At 40.9% G+C, this 27,989-nt stretch overlaps 1 long non-coding RNA gene and 1 other non-coding gene across 2 annotated transcripts; both read right to left on the bottom strand.

Annotated features, from left to right (window-relative positions):
• Positions 1-4,887: 4,887 nt before the first annotated feature.
• LOC129642292 (uncharacterized) lies at positions 4,888-10,350 on the bottom strand. The gene is made up of 4 exons (XR_008709597.1): positions 10,120-10,350; positions 9,777-9,984; positions 8,453-8,543; positions 4,888-5,200 (listed from the first exon to the last, which is right to left on the bottom strand). It is a non-coding gene; the product is annotated as an uncharacterized LOC129642292 (long non-coding RNA).
• Positions 10,351-14,152: 3,802 nt separating this feature from the next.
• Positions 14,153-14,369, bottom strand: LOC129642436 (small nucleolar RNA U3). Its single transcript, XR_008709711.1, has one exon. It is a non-coding gene; the product is annotated as a small nucleolar RNA U3 (small nucleolar RNA).
• Positions 14,370-27,989: the final 13,620 nt, after the last annotated feature.

The raw sequence follows: 27,989 nt of genomic DNA, 5'->3' as shown, positions 1-27,989 counted from the left end.
TTATGGGCTGATTTTACATTCAGCTGATGGAGTGTCTGTATCACATCTAGGGACCCTTGAATATCCTCTGGGTGTCTCTGGAAAGCAAAATATCTTGCTTGGTGTGTAAGCTGATTTTTTTTGATTCACTGGGTTGTCACATCCTAATTTTCATAATCCTGTCAAGAGAGCCAAATTTCATTAAAAAAAATTGTGAGAATATGTGAGATGTAGTCATCTCTACAACAAATGGCCATTCCTTCTGCAAAAACGTAAATGGAATTCTAACATGCCACATGTCCAAATATGTACTTCATGTGTTCCAACCATTGGCCACCAGAGGGCAGTATGAATCCACCCAATAAACGGAACCACAGAAAAGACTCGACAGGTGTTCTGCAAAATTTTGCATGGAGATTCTTTAATTTTTTTTTTTTTTCAATTAAGAGTCACTTCAAAAAGTTTAAGTCATATTTAATAAATTTCAAAATAAGGACATAATTTTTGTATGTTATAATAAAGGATATAATTTCACATATATTTGAAATGCATATATCCAAAGGCAATAAAATACCATGGCAATTTGATACACATCATCATCCATTTAAAAACAGTGAGTGGAGGGGAGGGAGGACCCCAGGTGGTTCCCCTCTACCTCTGCCCAGCCTGGTCTTATCCTTGTATTTAATTAATTAAACAATCTCTCTTTTTTTAACCCCTAAAAATTTTACATGGAAAATGCTTTCTTAAGCAATTAGAAAATATATATTTTTCTATTTTCTTCTTAACTTGTATATAAATTCCACTTCGATCAAAATATATATATATACTTGTAGGATTTTCTTCATCATCCTCTGCAACAAAAATCATAAATAAATTGAAATATAGTTTTTAAAAATTTTAAGTGGCCATAATTTTAGTTATTACTAACATACAATTGATCACAATAGTGTAAGTATATTATAAATGTTGATAACTAATTATTAAAACTAAAAAGTAAAAATGTATTTTAAATGTAGATATTAATAGAAGGATGAGGATATACCCATTTTAGAATAAAATAAATTCAGCATCAGTTTTATTTTTATTATGCTGACAAACTTGATCATATCATTAAGTAGTAGATGGAAAAGGAAGGATTTTTGTTTTGGCAATGTCACAAAGTTATTTGAATCCCCCCAGGTAATGTGAGGAAAGTCACATAGTTACTGATCATCAAAATGTTTTAATGATTTAAAGTTGATAACTGATTTAGATCTTCCTAATTCGTGGTAAGAAAGAATTGAAAACTATTTGATTTGCTTTTTGCAAATGGTGCAACTAACAAGGGATTAATCTCCAAAATGTACAAACAGCTGGTGCAGCTGTATGTCAAAAAAGCAAACAATTCAACCACCAGATGGACAGAAGATCTAAAGAGACAGTTCTCCACGGAAGACATACAGATGGCCAAAAAGTACATGAAAAGATTCTCAGCCTAATTATTCAGTTCAGTTCAGTCGCTCAGTCATGTCCAACTCTTTGTGACCCCATGAATCGCAGCACGCCAGGCCTCCCTGTCCATCACCAGCTCCCGGAGTTCACTCAAACTCATGTCCATCAAGTCAGTGATGCCATCCAGCCATCTCATCCTCTGTCATCCCCTTCCCCTCCTGCCCCCAATCCCTCCCAGCATCAGAGTCTTTTCCAATGAGTCAACTCTTCGCATGAGGTGGCCAAAGTACTGGAGTTTCAGCTTCAGCATCATTCCTTCCAAAGAAATCCCAGGGCTGATCTCCTTCAGAATGGATTGGTTGGATCTCCTTACAGTCCAAGGGACTCTCAAGAGTCTTCTCCAACACCACAGTTCAAAAGCATCAATTCTTCGGCGCTCAGTCTTCTTCAAAGTCCAACTCTCACATCCATACATGACCACAGGAAAAACCATAGCTTTGACTAAATGGACCTTTGTTGGCAAAGTAATGTCTCCGCTTTTGAATATGCTATCTAGGTTGGTCATAACTTTCCTTCCAAGGAGTAAGCATCTTTTAATTTCATGGCTGCAGTCACTATCTGCAGTGATTTTGGAGCCCAGAAAAATAAAGTCTGACACTGTTTCCACTGTTTCCCCATCTATTTCCCATGAAGTGGTGGGACCGGATGCCATGCCATTCGTTTTCTGAATGTTGAGCTTTAAGCCCACTTTTTCACTCTCCACTTTCACTTTCATCAAGAGGCTTTTGAGTTCCTCTTCACTTTCTGCCATAAGGGTGGTGTCATCTGCATATCTGAGGTTATTGATATTTCTCCTGGCAATCTTGATTCCAGCTTGTGTTTCTTCCAGTCCAATGTTTCTCATGATGTACTCTGCATATAAGTTAAATAAACAGGGTGACAATATACAGCCTTGATATACTCCTTTTCCTATTTGGAACCAGCCTGTTGTTCCATGTCCAGTTCTAACTGTTGTTTCCTGACCTGCATACAAATTTCTCAAGAGACAGATCAGGTGCTCTGGTATTCCCATCTCTTTCAGAATTTTCCACAGTTTATTGTGATCCACACAGTCAAAGGCTTTGGCATAGTCAATAAAGCAGAAATAGATGTTTTTCTGGAACTCTCTTGCTTTTTCCATGATCCAGCAGATGTTGATAATTTGATCTCTGGTTCCTCTGCCTTTTCTAAAACCAGCTTGAACATCAGGAAGTTCACGGTTCACATATTACTGAAGCCTGGCTTGGAGAATTTTGAGCATTACTTTACTAGCGTGTGAGATGAGTGCAATTGTGTGGTAGTTTGAGCATCCTTTGACATTGCCTTTCTTTGGGATTGGAATGAAAACTGACCTTTTTCAGTCCTGTGGCCACTGCTGAGTTTTCCAAATTTGCTGGCATATTGAGTGCAGCACTTTCACAGCATCATCTTTCAGGATTTGGAATAGCTCAACTGGAATTCCATCACCTTCACTAGCTCTGTTCGTAGTGATGCTTTCTAAGGCCCACTTGACTTCACATTCCAGGATGTCTGGCTCTAGGTCAGTGATCACACCATCGTGATTATCTGGGTCGTGAAGATCTTTTTTGTACAGTTCTTCTGTGTATTCTTGCCACCTCTTCTTAATATCTTCTGCTTCTGTTAAGTCCATACCATTTCTGTCCTTTATCGAGCCCATCTTTGCATGAAATGTTCTCCTGGTATCTCTGATTTTCTTGAAGAGATCCCTAGTCTTTCCCATTCTGTTGTTTTCATCTATTTCTTTGCATTGATCGCTGAAGAAGGCTTTCTTATCTCTTCTTGCTATTCTTTGGAACTCTGCATTCAGATGTTTATATCTTTCCTTTTCTCCTTTGCTTTTCACTTCTCTTCTTTTTACAGCACAATGGACTATTACTCAGCCATAGAAAAGAATGAAATAATGCCATCTGCAGCCACATGGATGGACCCAGAGATTATTAAAGTAGGTAAAGTAAGTCAGACACATGGCATATACACTCATATGTGGACTCTAGTTTAAATGAAAAGATACAAATGAACTCATTTACAAAACAGAAGCAGACTTACAAATACCAAAAACAAAACTTATGGTTACCAAAGGGGAAAGGTGGTGAGAGGAATAAATCAGGAGCTTGGGATGAACACACATACACCACCATAGGCAAGACAGATGACCGACGAGGACCCACTGCAGAGCACACAGAAATCTATCCATGTTCTGTGATAACCTATACAAGAAAAGAGTCAAAAAAAGAATGAGGATATGTATAAAACTGAATCACTTTGTTGTATACCTGAAACTAATATAACATTGTAAATCCACTATACTCCAATAAGATTAAAATATTAAACAAAGTTCCATAACAAAAATAAACTATTTGATTTGCAAAATGACTGTTACCTATTCATTAGAGTCATTCACTTGCTTAAGTAATATTTTGAACTATGCCCGGGCTTGACGCTACAGAAGTTTTTCAAATCAGGGCATCGTTTCATGGTAAGACAGAGGATAGTAGAGGGATATGCATTTCACATGTTAATTGGGAGAAGAATGATTACGAAGAGGCAGTGGGCAAGAAAAACCAACATGATCTCCAGCTTAAAGGAGGGTTTCAGCCAGAATAGTTCCAAGGAATATTACCTATGAAACAAGAGGACCTGGAAATCATGTGTATGTACGTCTTAGAAAGTTTGCACATTCATCAGCTGGAAGATTATTGTCCTTAGTAACTTAAAGCAAAATAAATCTCACCTCTGGATATTTGCAATCAGTTGAGAGGATGTGATGAAAACTGAGAAGCACACACAAAATCTGATTTTTATCTAAGTGCCTGGTGGGCTGCCATCTATGGGGTGGCACGGAGTCGGACACGACTAAAGTGACTTAGCAGCAGCAGCAAACATACTCTTTTAAAGCCCAATGAAGAAACTTTTTTCTCCAAATCAAAGTGTTTTATTAGTCTATACCTTCTTCTAACTCTTGTTCCTATCATCATAGATATGACTTTGCATTCTGCATTTTAACTGCTTGAAATATACTTTTTTATTAAAATTAAAAACTTAAGCTATAAACACAGAGACACCTCCACAAAGCTTTTATGAAGAACAGTTGGGTCTTACCCACTTCCCTCCAGCATCATTTAGCTCCCTTTTTAAACTCTTGGTCCATTTTACGATTGTACTGTAATACACCATGGGTATTGCTACTGCTCAATCTTACAGTTGTAGGCATTAACTATCATAATTTTCCATTATGAAAGATGAGAATTCAGATAGATTTTGCTCCCATCTGTGCCCTGCAGAGTTCCCAATCGTTCCTGAGTAGATACAGCTTTAAAGGGAAGCATGTAAAGTTCCCACGTTATGAGAATCAGGTAAACAGTTTGAGTCACATAGGCAGCACGCTGTGATAACTCTGGCCTGTACAACATTTTATTTTCCTCAGAATTTTTAATAGATTTCTACCTAATCACTTCAGTTCCAAACTCCCTGAATTATATAAATCCTCAGTTAATATGTTCGGATGTGTTAGGTTTGAAACAATTTCATCGTCTTGAAGAAATCTCTTCCAAAGCCTTCTCGCCTTTCCCATTTGGGGTGGGGCTGCCTCTAGCCTGCTGCATGGCCGTGGCCTCATTTATGAATCCTGTTGGCTTCTTTCCTGCAATAGATCCCCTGGCTCCTGGAACCCCGAGTTCCTCCTGGGTCAATCCCCTTATTCGGGTGGAGTATATTCTCCAGTAGCATTCTGAGAAAAAAAATAAATAAGAATTACGTTTTTGAGAATGTATTTCTAAAAATTTTTTTTTTCTTTTTCCAAATCTGCAATGTAATTGATACTGGAGAAGGCTTTAAAAATTTAGGCTAGAACTTAATTTTTCTTTTTTCAAACCAGTGGTTTAGTAGAACATGCTGCTTTTCAATCCTTATCCATATCTGGAACATCTTCTTGTGCCAGACACTTACAATCTGACCTGGAAATTCTTTAAGGTCATATATGCTTCTACCTTTGGAATGAGAAAAAGCTCAAAAACTTCAAAAATAAATGGAATTTTCTAAGTCATCACTGAGGAAACAAAGAATTTCCCTGTGAATCACCTTTGCAGTCATTTTCCATCTCCCGTACACTAATTTTTCACTCTCAGAAACTGGTCTACTCACCACCCCCAAACTTACCTTATTTTCCATACCTTTGCATGTATATTTTCTGGGCCCTGAAATATATCTATTAGCAGTCTTACTTGTCCTTCAATTCTCACGTTATTTCCGATTTTCTTTGTGACATTTTCACCATTTACTTCTTAAAAAAAAAATACTTATTCCATTTCGAACATTTTATGCAACCTAACAGTGGCTGTGGGCCACTTTATATGCAAAGTTTAGCCACTAATTTTCAGGCAAGAATCAAATCAAAAGACAAGAATTTATCACCCTTTATAGAAGGGGAACAGTACTGAAAACATTAATTATCGTTGCTTCAGACCATGGAGGACAATGACAGTATGTGCAGTCTTCACAAAGTAGCACAGTGAGGCTCCGTATCTGGGGTGTTTCTTCTCTTGATCTCTGTTTTAATTGAATTAGAAAACCACATTCATGTATCATTAAGAATGGGAGAAACTATTGGATAATAATCAGTTTTCCATGTTTGTGTTTGTATATAACACTGAAGTTAGAGAGACTGCTCTCTGAAAATGACTTTCATCACTTTGCTGGACTGTAAATGAGTTATCACACAGAAAACAACAGCAACAATGAAAACCTATAAAGCTGACTGCTTCAACATAAAAAGGTGAACCTGTAGGTTTCATTTCGCTCTGGGACATTTCTTCAAGCTCTGTCTTGGCATTTAGGTGGAGACAAGGTTTACACTATAATAGCTCATTAATTTCATTCTCTGAAGGATGAAAAAAAAAAAATCAAGTGCTTGCAAGGGTCAAATTCAGCAAAGCAGTGATTTGAACAAAAATTTTGTCTTAGGAAAATTTATCTTCAACATTATTTTCATTCAAATGCTTATTTCAACCTAAAAACTTGTGCAATTTTGGTCTTGATTTATTAGATTCTGGCTATTCACTAGAGTAAAAATACAACATGAAAGTAAAATACTACCGTTATTGGTATTTTCATGGTCACGATGAAGGGTCTTACTTCATCTCGTCTTTAAAAAACTCATGAGAGCAACTTTTCTTTCAAAAGCCAGTTTACTGTGATATGTAAAAGCTGAGTCATCTACTTATTATTTCGTCACATAACGTGAGGAAAGCAGTTATACTCATCACCACATTTAATTACATTAACAGTTTTCACAACTTCATTTAGTGTGAGTCATGACTGCATGTCGTATTTTCTACATAACTGCTCTCTATAAATAAAGAAATTGGCATTAATGTATAAATTATTTGTGATTTGTGTGTCTTCCCTCCTGCATATCAGTTGGAGTGTTTTGAGATACACTTATAGTCAATGTATGGCAACCTTTTCCTATAAATGTCCAGAGAGAAAATATTTTAGGTTTTGCAGGCCTAAATGTAGCATCAAAGTAGCATTCACAATATAAAGACGAAAGTGCCCGTGTTAAAAAAAAAAGTTCTATTTATGAACACTGAAATTTTAATTTCACATAATTTTCATATCAAGAAGTTTACTCTTAAGTTTTTGTTTTCATTTCACATATCAGGAAATTTACTCTTCAGTTTTTATTTTCCCATGTAAAAATATAAAAGCTACTGTTGGCTGGAGGCTAACAGGTGAAGACGAGTCAGACTTGGCCTGATAGTATGTTAACCCCTGGCCCATATCACAGCTCCAAGAGAAACCAGTTAACAAAACAAAAAGTCAGTTCTTCTGTAGCCTGGGTTTTCAGTAAAAAGCAAATAAACAGTAAATCATCAAATACTTCTACCTTGTAAGTTCTGCATCGAAGCCAAAATGTATGGTCATATTTTGACCACTGGCGATTAACAATGAAGCAAATGATCAGCTAGTGCACAGAAGAAAATGACTGCTGTCCCGCATTATACGCCATTTATATCACATAACATCTAACAGCGTCGTCTGAATAAGGGATTTTACCAGTAGCCATTTGTTCTCTGGCGGGCACATAACAACATTCAGTTGTTCGTATTCAGGTTTCATAATACATTTATTCTACCTCAGCCCACACACTTTTATTCTTTTGGAACAAATTGTAGCCAGAAAGATCTCAGCTCAAACATAACTGCTCTTTAAGAAAAGTGTGTATTCGTGAGAATTCAAGAAAGGGTATGCCTTGATTTAAGTCTTGATTCACTTCTTTCATCAGTTTTAGAAAATCTTCAGCCATTATCTCTTTGAATATATCAAACATTTCCTCTGGAACTGGATTTTACATATGATGACCCTCATAGTCTATCAGCCATGCCTCTTAAGCATTCTTTAATCTGTTTTTTTTTTCACTATAAACTATTTTAAGCATAAAATAGAGAAATTAGAGAAAACAATATAACTTACACCAGTAAGTCAATTTTGTCAGACCACAGCATTTTGCCATACATGCTTAAGTTATATATATTGAAAGATAAACTATTATAGCTATAACTGAAAACTCCTGAATACTTTCCCAGAATCTTTCCTTTCATTCCTCTCCCAAGTTACTAATGATACATTTTTTAATATTTTTGTACACAAATATGTTCTAAAATTTTCTATCAAAATTAAATAGTTCAGATGTATTAATGTTTTTTTCGTGTAGTTTGCTTCTTGTGCTTTTAGTATATGGTTTAAGAAATTCTTAACTTAAGGTCATGAATCAATCTATCTATATTTTCTTCTCAAATTTAAAAAGTTTTTTCTTTTGACATTTATGTCTTTAAATCATCTGGAATGTATTTTCATCTAGAATGATGTAGATGAAAATAAATTCCAGAATGAGGACTTTTATGGAGGCAGTGGTAAAGAATCTGCCTGCCAAGGCAGGAGACATGGGTTCAATCCCCTAGAGAAGCAAACAGCAACCTACCCCAGTATTCTTGCCTGGGAAATTCCATGGACAGAGGAGCCTGGTGGGCTACAGTCCATGGAGTTGCAGAAGAGTCAGACAGGATTTAGCACTAAACGACAACAAAGAATTAGGTAAGATTACAGTGTCTTCTTTTGCATATGAATAAGCAGTAGTTCAAACACACTTTATTAAATATTTCATTCCTTTCCCATTGATTTGAACGACAAAGTCCACTATATATCAACTTCCTGTTTATGCTTGGGTCAATTTCTGGCCTCTTTTCTGTTTTCCTAGCTTATTGTTCTCATTCTGAGGCAGTTTCACACAGTTTAGCTTAGTGTTACATAGTTAGAGATACCTAGTGATCAGGCTGTTTGAACATATTTTTCTTCAAAATTATTCTGCTTTCTCTCCAATAAAGCACACAACATTGACCTTTTTTGGTTTTAAAGTCTTCGTAGCAATAAAGGGAAGGAGATATATAAACATGAACAAATATCAGTCTGTCACATTGGTCTTTTATCTGCCCTTAGGAAAAAAAAATCCAGCAGTTTATGTAATAAATAGTATTCTTTTGCATAGCTCTGTAAAACTGTGATTGATTTTACAAGCACAGTCATTGTGCCAGAAAACCTCTAGGGCTATATGTCACTATCGACAAGTGTTTTAACAGATAATGCACTGGGACTGGCGGCAGTGGGTCAATTTTCCAATAAAGTTCATTTATCTTATATTCATCATCATACTTAATCACACGCTCCTTAATTGGCTGCTTGTGCAAAATCATCACACGTTTAATTTCCCTTGCTCTAACCCCTGCAGATTCACATCCTGTATTTACCCTGGAGTTCTGCTCCCTATCTATATTTCCAGTTTCATTTTTAGTTGTAGTGTGCACACTACATTTTCATCACTCTTTTTTAATGATCTATTTTTAAGCTATGGATATGCTTTTTTTGAATTAGAGTAACAGCAATGAAAAATGCAAATTTAACAAATTTAAGTAGTGATACTTAATTGACTTGAAACTGCTGTGAGCACTGAGATAATATTTCAGTTTCGCTGAATGTGAAGCAAGAGTTTTTGATCAGAGTCCATATAGCATACGTACAACCTCTAAAAGTTTAGAAATCATTAGAACGTAATGAGATTTTAGCAAAAATTATGATTACTATTACATTTCAAATTTATAAAATATACGCAAACAGTTGGACTGTGTTTCGGAGAAGTGGAACTTTAACAATCTGAAGATAATGAACCCAGATACCAATAAGATCCCAGGTCTCCACTCAAAAACTGGCTCAGAGGGATAGCTTAGGATCCCCCAGGCCTTTCTCGGTACCTGGTTTCTCTATTCCTGAACCTTTCAGACGTGCTGCTGGTCTAACCAAGGAGCTTCCCACTGGTATCCGCCTTTATCTTTATCTCCACTGGGTGTCTTCACTCTGGTAGGCGACAGTCCCTCTATTCACTGATGACTTGGGCTTCCCAGATGGCTCAGCAGTAAAGAATGTGCCTGCAATGCAGAAGACACAGGAGACCTGGGTCCGCTAGGTTTAGAAAAAATAGATTTATCTTAGTATCATCAAGAACTGCGCTTCTGTTTCTTTTCTGTTCTCATTTTTGGGCTGATTTTAAAGTGGATAACAGAAAGATTTTTTTTTTTTTTTTTTGCCATTTTCTACCTGGGAATGAGATTAGTCTTCAGTTCAGTTCAGTCGCTCAGTCGTGTCCGACTCTTTTCGACCCCATGAATCACAGCATGCCAGGCCTCCCTGTCCATCACCAACTCCCGGAGTTCACTCAGACTCAAGTCCATCAAGTCAGTGATGCCATCCAGCCATCTCATCCTCTGTCGTCCCCTTCTGCTCCTGCCCTCAATCCCTCCCAGCATCAGAGTCTTTTCCAATGAGTCAGCTCTTCCCATGAGGTGGCCAAAGTACTGGAGTTTCAGCTTTAGTATCATTCCCTCCAAAGAAATCCCAGGACTGATCTCCTTCAGAATGGACTGGTTGGATCTCTTTGCAGTCCAAGGGACTCTCAAGAGTCTTCTCCAACACCACAGTTCAAAAGCATCAATTCTTCGGTGCTCAGCCTTCTTCACAGTCCAACTCTCACATCCATACATGACCACAGGAAAAACCATAGCCTTGACTAGACAAACCTTTGTTGGCAAAGTAATGTCTCTGCTTTTGAATATGCTATCTAGGTTGGTCATAACTTTCCTTCCAAGGAGTAAGCGTCTTTTAATTTCATCGCTGCAGTCACTATCTGCGGTGATTTTGGAGCCCCCAAAAATAAAGTCTGACATTGTTTCCACTGTTTCCCCATCTATTTCCCATGAAGTGATGGGACCGGATGCCATGATCTTAGTTTTCTGAATGTTGAGCTTTAAGCCCACTTTTTCACTCTCCACTTTCACTTTCATCAAGAGGCTTTTGAGTTCCTCTTCACTTTCTGCCATAAGGGTGGTGTCATCTGCATATCTGAGGTTATTGATATTTCTCCTGGCAATCTTGATTCCAGCTTGTGTTTCTTCCAGTCCAATGTTTCTCATGATGTACTCTGCATAGAAGTTAAATAACCAGGGTGACAATATACAGCCTTGAGATTAGTCTTATCTGAGATGACAAAGCCTCTTTCAGCCTCTACACTGTCCAGAGCCAAATGCAAGGGTGCGTATCAACCCAGCACTGCCCTTGGGGAGTAAAGGACTCACTCAGGTTTATTCAGCTAGTCAACCCGGATGCCCATGATTTTCAATAATTCAAGAAACAATTTACAGTACACTGCACTAAACACCTCAAAAAGGATCCCTGAAACAATCATGGAAAAGCCCTTCCTCAGTTCTCAGGACTCTTGGAGACTTGGGTTACTTATTCTCAGGCAGCCCACAGCACTGTTAACCAATAAGATGTATGACTGAGGCCATTCACCAGGGCCGGCATGAACTACAGCCTGCTAAATAAAGAGGTGGGAAACACGCCCCTCAGAAGGCCAGGAGGAAGGTGTGCCAGGGAGCGTCAGATCACCAGCGATTTCCCACCCAGGTTTAGCTGTCAGTGGCCCAGTTAGATCACAGTGTGTCTTAAGAACCTGAAGAATCCCATAAACATTTTCAAATCACTTGAATGTAAGTATATACATTTCTATGTCTGGTATATCTGACCCTACTGGGAAATAAAGATGAGCATTTAAGTAAATGTTTCAGTTAATTTTACGAGCTAATTGTTTATGGATTGCAATATATTTTCTTATTTTCCATAAATACTTTCTGTAGATTGAGAGATACATATGATAGGGAATCTCTCAGTGCCAGCTTTTAATGATCTGTAAATGGATAGTGCATGCATAATTATGAGAAAGAAGTGAGTTAATATTTGAAAAGGGCTTAGAATAGCATCCAGCACACGGTGACTTCTGTACAAGCTTAAAAAAAATAAAAATAAAACAAACGATAGGCTCAGTTGGTAAGAATCCGCCTGCAATGTGGGAGACCTGGTTTCAATCCCTGGGTTGGGAATATCCCCTGGAGAAGGGAAAGGCTACCCACTCCAGTATTCTGGCCTGGAGAATTCCATGGACTGTATAGTCTATGGGGTCACAAAGAGTCGGACATGACTGAGCAACTTTCACTTTTAGAGCAAGAAGATATATATTCAAAATAAGTGAGATGGGTGAGGCAAGTGGAAAACAAAAGGTACGGAATCAGAACACAGAGTGCAAAATAACGCCCTTCAAGTCCCTTCAATGATGAGAAGTGGATCACAGTCTTAGCTTGTGCATCCAGGTACCAAGGCAAAGGCGAGTTCTATGACTCTCAAAGCCCAGAACTTAACAAGAGACAGCCTTATTCTTTATATTAAGAACAGAGACAATGCATCCCCAGGTCTGAATATCTGTTGTTTCCACTAAGTGTCTCCCAGTTAATGAAGCCACAGGTTTCAGACAGATCACACAGTCCCCTGCGAACCTGCAGGAGAAAGAGCACTGGGGTGGTGACTCCCTATCTTTATGGCCTGGCTTAATCTAGGAGTAACTTTGAGAAGGTCATTAGGATTGAGCAGATTGCTTATCTTCCAGGCTGCAGTTATCTAAATTAAAAAAAAAGAAAAAGCAGGGAATGAAAGCCTCCTTGGCACATGGTAAGCAGTTGATGTCTATTTCATAAAGGAATGAATGAAATCCTTTATTTTAGCTATTTTCATTGGAAAACTTTATGTGATGGGCAATACACATTCTGCCTTCTTATCTGGAATTCAAAATAATAGTTTAACCTTTTCCGGATGACTCAGTTCCCCTGGGAAGCAGGCCAGTGCTGCCTCGGGATGTTGTGAGTCTCTCACACTCTGATGTACATTGATGGCTCCTACATTCTGTTGTACATTTTTGAAGTTCTCACTTTTGCATCCAAAGCAGTTGTCAGGTTTTTTTTTTTTTTTCTGGTTATTGCCAGTGTACCTGTTTTCCAGCCATCTTTCTCCGCTCTGCATATTTGCTGCTTTTCTTGTGATGCTACACAGGAAGTTGATTGAATGGCATGTCCGACTTGTATGTAAAGTGGAAGTAACTAAGCCCTGAGTTGGAGATTCTTCTCTGAGCAAAATGAGCAAGATTTTGTGTACACATTCTGTTAGTTTTCCTTAGTGGCTCATTGACTTTTTATCATCCTATTTATTCTGGCCTGTGTTCGGGATAGTTGAGTTTGCCAGATCACTGATCTTGGGACAGATGCAACATTCATCTATATAGGAAACAATATTATGCTGACTAAGGTGTCAAAGGGAGAGCTGACTTGCAAACACCTTCATGAGAAAGAGATTGCAGAAGTGTTGCTTGGAAAGCCATCTGTCAATACATTAATAGATTAGTTAAGCAAGAGTGGCATGTGAACAGAGACCAGACAAACCGGACTGTAGCAGTGAGTCAGTCAAGCGCAGGAGACAGAGGTGTTGAAGGCCCAGGGCTTGGAGCTTGAATGTCCCAGACACTCATCTGTGTCCATCTGCAACTTCACCTGCCTGTCCCTGGAGCAAGATGGTGGGCTTAGTCAATGCCTCTCTTGGTCACTTTCTTACTCCCTGGGTAGAGCAAAAAGAACACTCCTTTCTTATCCGAAATTTGAGCAAGTTGCATCTAATTTTCATTTAGTGATTTTATTATCTACCCTAAACATTTGGGAATGGTACAACAAAGTACATGGATAATGTAACACAATACAATCTTCAGTTGCTCAGTCGTGTCTGACTCTTTTTGACCCCATGAACCGCAGCACGCCTGGCCTCCCTGTATATCACCAATTCCCAGAGTCCACCCAAACCCATGTCCATCGAGTCAATGATGCCATCCAACCATCTCATCCTCTGTCGTCCCCTTCTTCTCCTGCCCTCAATCTTTCCCAGCATCAGGGTCTTTTCCAATGAGTCAGTTCTTCGCATCAGGTGGCCAAAGTATTGGAGTTTCAGCTTCAACATCAGTCCTTCCAGTGTATATTCAGGACTGATTTCCTTTAGGATGGATCTTCTTACAGACCAAGGGACTCTCAAAAGTCTTCTCCAACACCATAGTTCAAAAGCATCAATTCTTCGGCACTCAGCTTTCTTTATAGTCCAACTCTCACATACATACATGACCACTGGAAAAGCCATACAATCTTAGGAAGTCTATTTTTAGTAGCATGAACAAAGATATCGGAGGTCTGTTTAGTATTTTTTTTTAACCACTCAGACTACACTCTCTCCCTCTTACTCTCCAAAAGGAAGAGAAGAACGATCATCAATGGCTAACAGCAGCTGCAGAAGCAACACCGAGCCAGCCTCACACTCAGGAGAGAACGCTGCATCTCATTCTCATGGTTTCTGGTGCTCTATACATTCAGAGAAACTTCTTCAGTTACGAACTATAGAAATGATCCCTGAACATATAGTTTATTTTTACTTTTTTTAGTAGATCAGTGTAATTCACAAGAGAACAAGGGGGTGTATAATCTGTGAAAAATAAGCACATCCTTGAGATTTTTTTTTTTTCTGGCAAAATATTACCCAACATACTACTGATACCATCAGATAAGAATGCGTTGGGATTATTTTAAATCTTATAAAATTTATGCTACCTACTTGGGCATATTCTTCTTGCCATTTTAATCAGATAATCATTTACTAGCAATTGAGTTTGTTGATACTGTTGCCAACTTGATTAATGAAATGGAGTGTGTGGAACATTGACCTATTTATTCCTCTAAAACACAAACCATTTATCTTTGTTTCTGAAAATTTCTTCCCACACATCCACCACCACCTTGGTCCCTATCCAGATCTTCCCAAAGACTTAATGTATCTTTTTTCCTGTAAAAAAAATGGGCTTCATAGTTGGTGATCACTGTGTTGTCAATTGGCTTGTTCAATTCAATTTAAGGTCAGGTTAAAATGACATGGTTCCAACTATAAATAAATTGCTTAAATTAAGGTCAAAGGCAGCTCAGGGAAGTAAACCTTCTTCACTGAGCCACCTGAGCCCACTCCCAGAATTCACTGACCTACCCTTGAAACAAAGTGCTCTCCAGTGAACCAGCCTCCTGAGACTCTGTAGCTTCATCATTCAGAGAAGCTGGGGACTATCGGGACTGTCCCTACTGATGAGTGGCAGAAAGGCGCATGCTGGGGTTAGGAGCTGGAAAGGACTGAATCTCTGCTCATGGAGAATGTGATATGAAAGAAACCTGCCTCTCCACTGAACCAGAAAGTGAGACAGGAGGAAGATCTTGCCAGGAAAAACTGCAGCTTCCTAATACCTTTGTCACTGCAGATGGTGACTGCAGCCATGAAATTAAAAGACGCTTACTCCTTGGAAGAAAAGTTATGACCAACCTAGACAGCATATGGAAAAGCAGAGACATTACTTTGCCAACAAAGGTCTGTCTAGTCAAGGCTATGGTTTTTTCAGTCGTCATGTATGGATCTGAGAGTTGGACTAGGAAGAAAGGTGAGTGCCAAAGAATTGATGCTTTTGATCTGTGGTGTTGGAGAAGACTCTTGAGAGTCCCTTGGACTGCAAGGAGATCCAACCAGTCCATCCTAAAGGAGATCAGTCCTGAATATTCATTGGAAGGACTGATGTTGAAGCTGAAACTCCAATACTTCAGCCACCTGATGTGAAGAACTGACTCATTTGAAAAGACCCTGATGCTGGGAAAGATTGAAGGTGGGAGGAGAAGGGGATGACAGAGGATGAGATGGTTGGATGGCATCACTGACTTGATGGACATAAGTTTGAGTAAGTTCTGCAAGTTGGTGATGGACAGGGAGGCCTGGCATGCTGTAGTCCATGGGGTCACGAAGAGTTGGGCACGACTGAGCGACTGAACTGAACTGAATATCTTTGTTTCTCTTCCTGGCATGCCAGAACCTGTGTATTTACCATCTGGGATTTGCTGAGACCCCACTTAGGTAAACTATCTTTTTAAGAAGACTAAAACACGCAGAGGCACAGACATTTTTAAGCATTGGGAGAATATTTTGGAGTTTCCCAAGCCTCTCTAATGACCATATTCAAACATGAAGAGCTGCTGACAGTTTAAAAAATGAATTTATGTTAGTTTTTTGGTGGAAATTGTTCATATTTCTCTTTTACATGCAGCGCTACAGAATCATGCTGAGACTTTTACAAAAATCTCCACTGATGAGTAAGCAAGAGATGCTTGAACTCATTTCTAAATTAATGTAGGTTAAAAGGCAGCTTATGAAAAGTGAATTCTGAATTTTGTGCAATTTATTCTGGTAGCCATTTGGGGTGGGAGTTGGGGGGGGGGGAAGAGCCAAAAGAGAAAAACACACGATAACAAAGGACACATCAGCTGCTGCTGAGACTAATCATGAAGAAGGGACAACATTTCCCTGCCCTTTGGCATAAGTTGTAAATTCCAGGAAGACATGGTTTCTGGATTATAAGCTTTTACGCAGCCTAAAACATTTAACAGTATCATATAGATAATTTCAATAGATTAACGTCTGCTTGAATTGATGACGAGCTGAAAGGACATGACACTCATAGATAAGCATTTCGATCTATTATCACTGAAGACTGTCTGGATTTATTATCTTGCCCTGGGTATTAAACACGTGTTTCTGTGCTACATGGGGTGTGGGGTATGTGTGGTGTGTCTGTTAGAGCCGAACTAGTACTCAACTCAGCATTAGAGCAGCATTCTTTCCTCAAATGTGGCATTTCCTTCTTTCCCTTGAGGAAAGTGCAGACGGGAATAACCTTGCTTGCTAGATAGATATGATGATTTACTGCATTTGAAAGTTTTAATGCTTGGTTACAGCAATTTGAAATGAAACATTGCTCAAAACAATGGCTTTTCTCTCTGTTGCAGATGATGCTTTCCATAACTCTAATCCCACATTATCTTCTGCAATGTAGTCGTGATGTCCCTCATCCGGAGATGGTTTATTTCTCTATGTTCCTAAGTTTGGGCAGGTCCTGTGACTGCTTTGACTTATGAAATACAGTGGAAGTTAACACTGTGCTCGTTGTTCCTGGTGCAGCCCTTAGTTGTTCTTGATTTATCGTAGCTTTGTTTTGCATTATGTTCCCTCTCTCCGTGTTCCCTCTTAGAGCCACCATCAGTTCAGTTCGGTTCAGTTCAGTCTCTCAGTCGTGTCTGACTCTTTGCGACCCCATGGACTGCAGCACGCCAGGCTTCCCCATCCATCACGAACTCATGCAGTTTACCCAAACTCACATGCATCGAGTCGGTGATGCCATCCAACCATCTCGTCTTCTGTTGTCCCCTTCTCCTCCTGCCCTCAATCCCTCCCAGCATCAGGGTCTTTTCCAATGAGTCAGCTCTTCACATCAGGTGGCCAAAGTATTGGAGTTTCAGCTTCAGCATCAGTCCTTCCAATGAACACCCAGGCTGTGCACGAAAAGCCTGAGTCAAAGCCGTGTAGAAGGCCCTGTGCAGGTGTTTAGTGCCCGACCCAGCTCACCTCTCGCATCTTGGATGTCCAGCCCAACTGAGCTTTTTGATCACTGCCTCCTTATCCTTTTTCCTATTTGTTTTATCAAAGAGCACTTTTTCTCAGGATAGTTGTTTTTTTTTTTTTTAATTGTAGCAGAGTACCATGGCTTCCTTAATGATTTACTGGTAAAAAAAAACAAAAAAAAAAAAACAAAAAAAAAACACTGCCTGCCATGCAGGAGACACAGGTTTGATCCCTGGGTTGGGAGGAATCCCCCGGAGAAGGAAATGACAACCTGTTCCATTATTCTTGCCTGGGAAATCCCATGGACAGAGTGGCCTGGCAGGCTACAGCCATGGGGTCTCAAAAGAGTCAGATGCGATTCTGTGACTGAGCACGCACGGGCTTCCCCAAGACCGCTCTCCACCACTGCGTGGGAGATCCAGGGAAGAACCACCCAGCTGAACCCAGCAAATCTGTAGAGCCATGAGAGAAAGTACTTTATTGAAACTGTTGGTTGATATTATAGAAAGAAATTACACTTGCTGCATGAAAAACATATTAGCCCTTAAGACTTTGGTTTAGAGTTGAGCACTGAGCGATATGATCACAGTCCTGCCTGACACCTTCACTGCAGCTTTGTGAGATCCTAAGCAAAGGACTAAGCTTTAATCCTAAGCTTCCCTGGTGGCTCAGAGGGTAAAGCTTCTGTCTGCAAGGTGGGAGACCTGGGTTCAATCCCTGGGTCAGGAAGATCCCCTGGAGAAGGAAATGGCAACCCACTCCTGTACTCTTGCCTGGAGAATCCCATGGACGGAGGAGCCTGGTGCATGGGGTCTACAAAGAGTAGGATATGACTGAGTGATTTCACTTTCACTTTTTTACTTTCAAGCAGAGGACACAATTAAGCCATGCCTAGACTCCTGGTCCACAGAAAATGTGAGAAAATAAATGTTGGGTTATGTAGGTTTTTTGTTAACAATCTTATTCACATGTAATACAACTCACCCATTTAAAGTGTGCAATTCGATTGCTTTTATTCTCTTCAGAGCACTGTGAAACTATCACCACAATAAATTTTGTAATATTTTCACTACTCCCAAAAGAAAGCCCATATTTTTTAGCAGTGACTCACCATTCTTCTATTTCCCCAGCCGTGGGCTACCATTAACCTACTTTCTGTCTCTATACATTTGTCTGTAGTAGGCATTTCATATAAATGGAATCATACAAAAAAAGTTCAGCACTGAGGGTTTCCCATAATATTTCTTTTTGCTAAACTGTAAGTTCCTCTAGGTAAGGAAATATGAATATTTGGACTTGAATCTCTAGCATTCAACAGTATTTAAAATTTTTTTTAATTGGAGGATAATTGCTTTACAAGTGTTGTGCTGGTCTCTGCCATACAACAAGGTGACTCAGCCGTAAGTATACACACGTCCCCTCCCTCTTGAGCCTCCCTCTCACTTCCGACCCCATCCCACCCCTCTGGGTTGTTACAGAGCACAAGGCTGAGCTCCCTGTGCTTACAGCAACTTCCCACCAGCTGTTTTACATGTGGTAACGTATATGTTTCAATGCTACTCTCTCAATTTGTCCCTCCCTCTCCTTCCCCTGCTGTGTCCAGAAGTCTGTTCTCTATGCCTGTGTCTCTATTTCTGCCCCGGAAATAGGTTCATCAGTACCGTTTTTCTAGATTCCACATATATGTGTTATTGTATGATATTTATTTTTCTTTTTATGCAGTTCAGTTTGGTGGCTGAGTAGTATCTGACTCTTTGTGACTCCATGGCCTGAAGCACACCAGGCTTCCCTGTCCATGGGACTTAACTTCACTCTGTATAACAGGCTCTAGGTTCATCCACCACACTAGAACTGACTCAGATTGGTTCCTTTTTATGGTGAGTAATATTCCATTATACATATATGCCACCACTTCTTTATCCATTCATCTATTGATGGACACCTGTGTTGCTTCCATGGCCTAGCTATTACATTGGTACAAAAGTAATTGCGATTTTGGACCATGAATTTCTTTGGAAAGACTGATATTGAAGCTAAAACTCCAATACTTTGGCCACCTGATGCAAAGAGCTGACTCATTTGAAAAGACCTTAATGCTGAGGAAGATTGAAGGCAGGAGAAGGGGATGACAGAAGATGAGATGGCTGGATGGCATCAGCGAGTCAGTTGATGGACATGAGTTTGAGCAAGCTCTGAGAATTGGTGAAGGACAGGGAGGCCTGGCTTGCTGTGGTCTAGGGGGTCACAAAGAGTTGGACACGACTGTGTGACTGAACTGAACTGAGGTAAACCTTCATAGCCTAACTTGCTCATCTTTTGAAGCACTGGTTGTGCGATGTGTGGTCAGGCATTGTCATGGAGAAGAACTGGGCCCATTCTGTTGACCAATACCAGCTGCAGGCATTGCAGTTTTCAGTGCTTCTCACTGATTTGCTGAACATACTTCTCAGATTTAATGGGATTCAGAAAGCTGTAGTGGATCAGACTGGCAGCAGACCACCAAACAGTAACAGTGACCTTTTTTTGGTGTAAGTTTGGCTTTGGGAAGTGCATTGGAGCTTCTTCTTGGCCCAACCATTGAGCTGATGTCATGTATGATGACATCACTGGTTGTCATATAAAATCCACTTTTTGTTGCAGATCACAATCCAATCAGGAAATGGTCCACTGTTGCAATAGAATAAGAGAAGACACTTCAAAATGACCGCTTTGGGTTTTTTTTTTGGGGGGGGGAGGGTCAGCTCATGAGGTACCCACTTATTGAGCTTTTTTCACCTTTCCAATTTGCTTCAAATGCTGAATGACCATAAAATGGATGACATTGAGTTCTTTGGCGACTTTCTCATGTAGTTGTAAGGGGGTCAGCTTCAGTGATGGCTCTCAATTGGTTGTTGTCAACTTCTGCTGGCTGGCAGCTATGCTCCTCATCTTCAAGGGTCTTGTCTCCTTCAGAAAACTTCTTGAATTGTGCAGAGCACCATGAATCACCACTTCTGCAATCACCACTACACTACATTTGCTAGCAGCTCCTGGGCCAAATGTGTTGATGATGTTGCGTGTTGTCTCTGCAACTTTACAACCCATTTTGAGCTCAAATAAAAAAATCACTTGAATTTGCTTTTTGTTTAACATAATTTCTATAGTTTAAAATAAATATAAACAGCAAGTAATAATTCATTAGCAAAAAACATAAAGCAAGAAATGTACATTAAAATGATGTATAAAATAACCACATTTCTTTAAGAATGTATTCCAACATCAAGCGGCAAATTTCAACAATGCAAAACCACAATTATTTTTGCACCAACCTAATACTTCAACAGCATTTTGCATTTAGTAGATACTCAGTATACATTTGTTAAATGAATAGCTCTTCCTTTTCATACTGCACTCAGTCCAATTTTCTTACTCATTAAGATTCCTCTTCAATGACAGTGAGTTATTTTACAAATTGAATTCATAATCCTACCCTAGGACTGCCAAGGAATGTGGTTCTGATGAGACGACAAGTTTTGGCACTTTTTCATCAGGTGATTAGTAATGTTGAAACTTATATAAGGTTTTATCAATGTTATACACATACATATGTGTTTATATCGGTATTTACACCTAAAACATACAAAGCATTCTTTAATTTTTGATCCCACCGATTCAAATAAGGATGATATGAGTTGCCAGTCCAGGTTCGATGCACGATACTGGATGCTTGGGGCTGGTGCACTGGGACGACCCAGAGGGATGGAATGGGGAGGGAGGAGGGAGGAGGGTTCAGGATGGGGAACACATGTATACCTGTGGCGGATTCATTTTGATATTTGGCAAATCTAATACAGTTATGTAAAGTTTAAAAATAAAATAAAATTTAAAAAAAAAAAAAAAAATATTTAAACCATAAAAAAAAAAAAAAAAAAAAAAAAAAAACAAATAAGGATGATAAACTTCATTTTTGTAATAATTAAGTGAAATGTTTGATAAATAAGATTATAGATGTACTGTTTACCTTCTTATGACAATATTCTCAAATATCTTAGGTGCCTCATCATTAGCAAACAATTAAAATAGTAATTTGTAGAAGTTTGTTGTTGGCTAGTTGCTCAATTGTGCCAGACTCTGTGACCTCCTGGACTGTAGCCTGCTAGGTTCCTCTGTCCATGGGGTTTTCCAGGCAAGAATACTGGAGTGGGTAGCCATTCCCTTCTCCAGGGGATCTTCCTGATCCAGGGATCGAACCCAGGTCTCCTGCATTGCAGGCAGATTTTTTTTTACTGCTGAGCCACCTGGGAAGACACTTAATTTGTAGTATTTACTATTCATAAATGAAAGTTACTCAGTCGTGTCTGACTCTTTGCAACTCCATGGACTATAGCCCACCAAATTCCTCTGTCCATGGAATTCTCCAGGCAACAAACAATACTGGAGTACATTGCCATTCCCTTCTCCAGGGGATCTTCCAGACCCAGGATGGAACCCTAGTCTCCTGCGTTGCAGGTGGATTCTTTACTGTCTGAGCCACCTTCACAATTCATAAAAGAACGTTTGTTTAATAGACTATTTAACTCGATGTTGTGAGCATTTCCATTCAAGCAGGTACTATAACGAGTGTAAACCATACAGATTATATACAGAGGGCTTCCCAGCTGGCTCTAGTGGTAAAGAATCTGCCTGCCAATGCAGGAGATGTAAGGGAAGCAGGTTCGATCCCTGGGTCAGGAAGATCCCCTGGAAGACTGCATGGCAACCCACTCCAATATTCTTGCCTGGAGAATCCCACGGACAGAGGAGCCTGGGGGTGTACAGTCCATAGGATCACAGAATCGGACACGACTGAAGTGACTTAGCCCACACACACAAACCATACAGTAACAGTATAAGATTACTGGGCTTGTCTCACTGGCAAGCATGGGCTTTCTGGTCCCAGGGAGCCTGGCTGCTAATAAGCTCCACCTCCCATGGCTTGGTGACCACAGTTTAACAGCTCAACCTCTCTCCTCAGTTTTCTCACGTCTCATAGAGTTTGCAAGGTGCCTGGCTTGTGTGGGGTCATAACAAATGATCAACAGGTATTAGACCTCTGTGGGACACAGGATAAGTCCAGTTCTAAAACCAGCTCCTCCCCTTTCACAGGGCTTCTGTCTCAATATTCCTAATAGATGTGTCAGGAAGTGGTTACCATGGGCTCAAAGTCTTGCTGATTATAACAATCTTGTCTTACAGCTTGTTCTCAACTCGCCCATTCTTTGTCTCTTCTAATTCCAGTCCTAGCTCTCCGCTTCAGGGATCACAATGTTGAATTTCAGCTTCTCTTCCCTCCTTCCCTCTCTTCTTTCCTCCCTTCCTTCCACAGATATTCTATTAATACGTGCTGGGCACCATGGTCTTCTCTAGGGACAAAATAGTAAATAGGAAACAAACAAACAAACAAACACCTCTGTCCTTATGGAGTTTACATCCTAGCAGGGGAAGCACAATAAACACACAAACGTGAAACACAGTATACAGTAAGACAGTGAAGAAACAAACCATGCAGAGTCTGGGAGTAGAGAATGAGGGAGGGCAAATTATTGTAGACAGGACAGTCATGTGCCCAGAATAAAGCGAGCCACACCACTAATACCCTACAGCTCCCAAGTGCCAAAACTGCAGAAGGCTGGGTAGCCACGAAGGAGGTCTCTGTGGCCATCCTGTGTTATGCTTGCTTACCTGGCCTAAGTCAGGGCAAAGAGATGCCCCAGGAACATGAGCTCTATGCAGGTGGGTAACTCAGTTGTCCCACCAGGAGTTCCTGTAAAGTAGAGGAACCAGCATGCAGAGAGAGAGAGACGAAAGCTCATTTAGAGTCAGAAGCAGAGATGAGATCCCAACAGCTTTCCAGACTGTTTCCAGCCTTGTGGGCCAGGTGCCATTCCTGCCCCAGATCCATTATGTGAAAGTTCAGTTGCTCAGTTGTGTCTGACTCTTTGTGACCGCATGGACTGCAGCATGCCAGGCCTCCCTGTCCATCACCAGCTCCCTGAGTTTACTCAAACTCATGTGCATCGAGTCGGTGATGCCCTCCAACCATCTCATCTTCTGTCGTCCCCTTTTCCTCCCGCCTTCAATCTTTTCCAGCATCAGGGTCTTTTCCAATGAGTCAGTTCTTCGCATCAGGTGGCCAAAGTATTGGAGTTTCAGCTTCAGCATCAGTCCTTCCAATGAACACCCAGGACTGATCTCCTTTAGGATGGACTGGTTGGATCTCCTTGCAGTCCAAGGGACTCTCAAGAGTCTTCTCCAACACCACAGTTCAAAAGCATCAATTCTTCGGTGCTCAGCTTTCTTTATGGTCTATAAGATGTACTATAACTTAAAACAAGGCCCTCCTTTCTGCTTTTGTGCTTGGTAGTTTGAATTAGCTTTTGTTGATGAAATCAGACTCTTGATTCCATGTTAGTCCCTCCAATGCCTGAGGGACATATAACAAAATGTATAAGCAAATATATAACAGAAGGATGTGAAGGTTAATTTTATATGCCAATTTGATTGGGCTAAGGCATGCCCAGACATGATTTCTGGGTGCGTCTGTGAGCATGTATCTGGAAGAGATTAGCGTTTGGTTCAGGAGATTGAGTAAAGGGACCATCTTCAGCAGTGTGGGCAGGCATCAGTCAACTGGGGGCCTGAAGGGAAGAAAATAGTGGAGGTAGGCAGATTCTCTCTTCTTGAGCTGGGAGGTCCAGCTCCTCCTGCCCTTGAATGCTGGAGCTCTTGGTTCTCAGGCCTCCAGACTCCGGGACTTCTCTGGGACTTACACCAGAGGTCCCTGTCAAGCCTTTGCACTCAGACTGAATTACAGTCAGGCTTTCCTGGTTCTCCGGCTTGTGCACAGCAGATGGTGAGACTTCTCAGCCTCCACAACCGCAGAAGCCAGTTCCTGTAACAAATCTCTTCATGTGTCTGTTTTACTGGCTCTGTTTCTCTGGAGAACTAACTACATGGGGATATCTGAATCCTCCATGCTTTTCTTCAAAAATGCCTCAAGCACTTTGGTATCTCTAGTCTGTGTTTTATTCGCTGTCTACAAGTCTTCTCCATCACCCCTGCTTCGCCCTTTGCTTCTTTTGTCGCGTGTTTCATTTCTCTTTCCTGTTTCTATTGCTTTTGCAGTTGTTTCCCACACCTTTGTCATTAACTTTTCTCCTGTGTTGTCTTTTTATTGAATGTCTGCGTGCACTTTCTCACAATTCCTCTCCTCTTACTTCTTAACATGTGAAAAAAATCCTCACACCAGAAGGACTGGCTCAAAGTTCGCCAGCCACCACCATGGCCTCCCCCTTTTGCTCTCTCCATGTTCCACTACAAGCGATTCTGAGAAGACAGCCATGTGTTGTCAACAAGCTGGCTTAGTCTGCACAACTAGAAGAGATGGATGGGTTAGAGTTAGGTTACTGAAGGTCCTGCTGCTCAGCCTTCTACATGCAACCGGGCCTAGGATGACACTTCAGAATGTCCTTCTCCAAAGATGGATGCTCTCTCTGTTGGGACTCCTACATATATATATATATATATATGTAAGAACTCTGCCACCAATAAAATAACTGCTGGAGATTTCTGGTCCTATATATATATACACACATACATACATATATACACATATATATATGTATACATACACACACACACATATACATACATGTATGTACACATGTATGTGTACACATGTATGTATGTGTATATATATGTATACATGTATATATGTATATATGTATGTATGTGTGTATATATATATAGGACCAGAAATCTCCAGCAGTTATTTTATTGGTGGCAGAGTTCTTCCTGTCCCCAGGTCACTCTTAAGCCCTGAGCTTCTGTCCAGGGCAAATGGTTGCTTACAAGTCAGGATTACTCTAGTGACTTCACTTTCACTTTTCGCTTTCATCCATTGGAGAGGGAAATGGCAACCCACTCCAGTGTTCTTGCCTTGAGAATCCCAGAGTTGGGGGAGCCTGGTGGGTTGCCATCTATGGGGTCGCACAGAGTTGGACACGACTGAAGTGACTTAGCAGCAGCAGAATCCTTTAAGAATTGGCACTGAGATCTGGGTGGGGGGCAGGGGGTGCAGTGAGGAGGCATCTGGTATGCAAGGCTTTTGCTTTTGGTCTCACCCATTCCCCTAGTGAGAGACTTTATTTTGGGGGCTCCAAAGTCAGTGCAGATGGTGACTGCAGCCATGAAATTAAAAGATGCTTGTTCCTTGGAAGAAAAGCTATGACCAACCTAGACAGCAAATTAAAAAGCAGAGACATTACTTTACCAACAAAGGTCCATCTAGTCAAAGCTGTGTTTTTTCCAGTAGTCATGTATGGATGTGAGAGTTGGATTATAAAGAAAGCTGAGCCCCGAAGAATTGATGCCTTTGAACTGTGGTGTTGGAGAAGACTCTTCAGAGTCCCTTGGACTGCAAGGAGATCCAAGCAGTCCATACTAAAGGAAATTAGTCCTGAATACTCATTGGAAGGACTGATGCTGAAGCTGAAACTCCAATACTTTGGCCACCTGATGTGAAGATCAGGTGGGAAGATCCCCTGGAGAAGCCTGATGGGCTATAGTCCATGGAGTCGCAAGACAGTCACACAGGACTTAGCAGCTAAACAACAAGAATAGTAAACACACAATTCTCCCCCTCAGGTACACTTCTGTGTACTGTATGTTGCGGGGTGGGTCTGTACTAGGTGCTGTGCTGAGAACTTTCGATGTGGTAACATATTTACCTCTCACAGTGAATGTCTGAGCTGTGAATTTCTATTGGGATCTTCATTTTAAAGATGAGGCCGTGGCTTGGGGTGTCTGAGGCTGAACTCCTGGTACAGCATATGGATTTGTACTCAGAACTGGGTGACTCCAGCATCCTTAATCTTGACCAGCGGGCTATGCTGCCTCCCCTAAGGAAGAGGATATAAAACCCACACCGACACACGAATGAACCCTTAGGACTGGCTCTTGGTCACACATGCAGTCAGTATGCCCTCCATATTCGTCCCTCTGGTTTGGTACCGCCCTCCATTCCCAGGCCCGCAGATAAAACTTGCACGTCTTACCCAGCCTTTAAATATCATCCAAATGTCCATCTTGACAGGACACTGAGGATCTTATATTTTGTGCTGCTGCTGCTGCTAAGTCGCTTCAGTCGTGTCCGACTCTGTGCGACCCCAGAGACAGCAGCCCACCAGGCTCCCCTGTCCCTGGGATTCTCCAGGTCCCAGGTTATTTCACCATTCTATTCTTCCTAAGAAAGAAGACGAACATTCACACGGTGACTCTGGCCCTGAATCTTACCCTGAGAGCGAGCCGATCGATAGTTCTCCACGGACCTCACCACACTGAGGGCCAACAAAGCATTAATGGGACTGCTACTTGGCAGCTCCAGAGAGGGTCTTGAGAGAAAATGAAATTACTGTCCCTGTCATCCTCCCCTTCAGTGACTCCTCTCTTACTGCTTCCTGTTAGAAGCTCTGGAAGCCCTTGATGCCATCCAATAGCATCCTTTCCCTTGGCAGGGCTACATTATTGATTGAGAGAATCCGGGTTTTTAAAATGTCATTTAAGGTAGGTGCAATTCATACTTGGTTAATTTGTATGTGATTTGGTCACCACTTCCCTGGTGGCTCAGACGGTAAAGCATCTGCCTACAATGCAGGAGACCCGGATTCCATCCCTGGGTTGGGAAGATCCCCTGGAGAAGGAAATGGCAACCCACTCCAGTATTCTTGTCTGGAAAATCCCATGGATGGAGGAGCCTGGTAGGCTGCAGTCCATGGGGTTGCAGAGTTGGATTTCACTACACTTCTTTGGTCTATATCCACTCTGGTAGCAGAATGTTTCCTCTTTTTTTCACTCTTCTTCTGGAGTTGGAGTTTTCATTATTAAACTAAAAATGGCCCTAGAACTGTCACCCATCAAGAACCTTCAGTTAGAAAACATTGCCTGGTTACTTTCTTCTGGTTGGAGTTTTTTTTTTTAATATAATTTTATTTATTATTTTTGGCTGTGCTGGGTCTTCCCGGTCATCCAGGCTTTCTATAGTTGCAGACAGTGGGGCTACTTCTTAGTTGGGGTGCTCAGGCTTCTCATCGCAGTGGCTTCTCTTGCCGTGGAACACGGGCTCTGGGATGTGAGGGCTTCAGTAGTCCCAGCGCCGGCTTCCTGGGGTCGAGCTGCAGTTCCAGGGGTCTAGAGAACAAGGCTCAACAGCTGTGGTGTGCCAGCTTAGTTTCTGTGTGGCACGTGGGATCTTCCTGGACCAGGGATCAAACCCATGTCTCCTGCAGTAGATGGCAGATTCTTTACCAGTGAGCCATTAGGGAAGCCCTGGTTGGCGTTTGATGGACCTACTTTAACACATGTTAGTTGACAAGGCTGGTCTGCTCAACTGGTTAGAACGTCATTTTAACAAGGCCAGCGGCATATACAGGATCTGTTAGTGTATCCTCCCGGAGTCTGGATGCCCAGACTCTTTATAAACCCACACAATGCTCGCAAGGAAGAGGGGACACAAAGACAGCGCCTCTCCAAGCACACAGTCCAGACATCAC

This window comes from Bubalus kerabau, chromosome 1, assembly GCF_029407905.1.
Source record: "Bubalus kerabau isolate K-KA32 ecotype Philippines breed swamp buffalo chromosome 1, PCC_UOA_SB_1v2, whole genome shotgun sequence".
NCBI classification, from domain to species: domain Eukaryota; kingdom Metazoa; phylum Chordata; class Mammalia; order Artiodactyla; family Bovidae; genus Bubalus; species Bubalus kerabau.
Note: the sequence above shows the minus strand (reverse complement) of the source record. Positions and strands in the feature narration are given on the sequence as shown.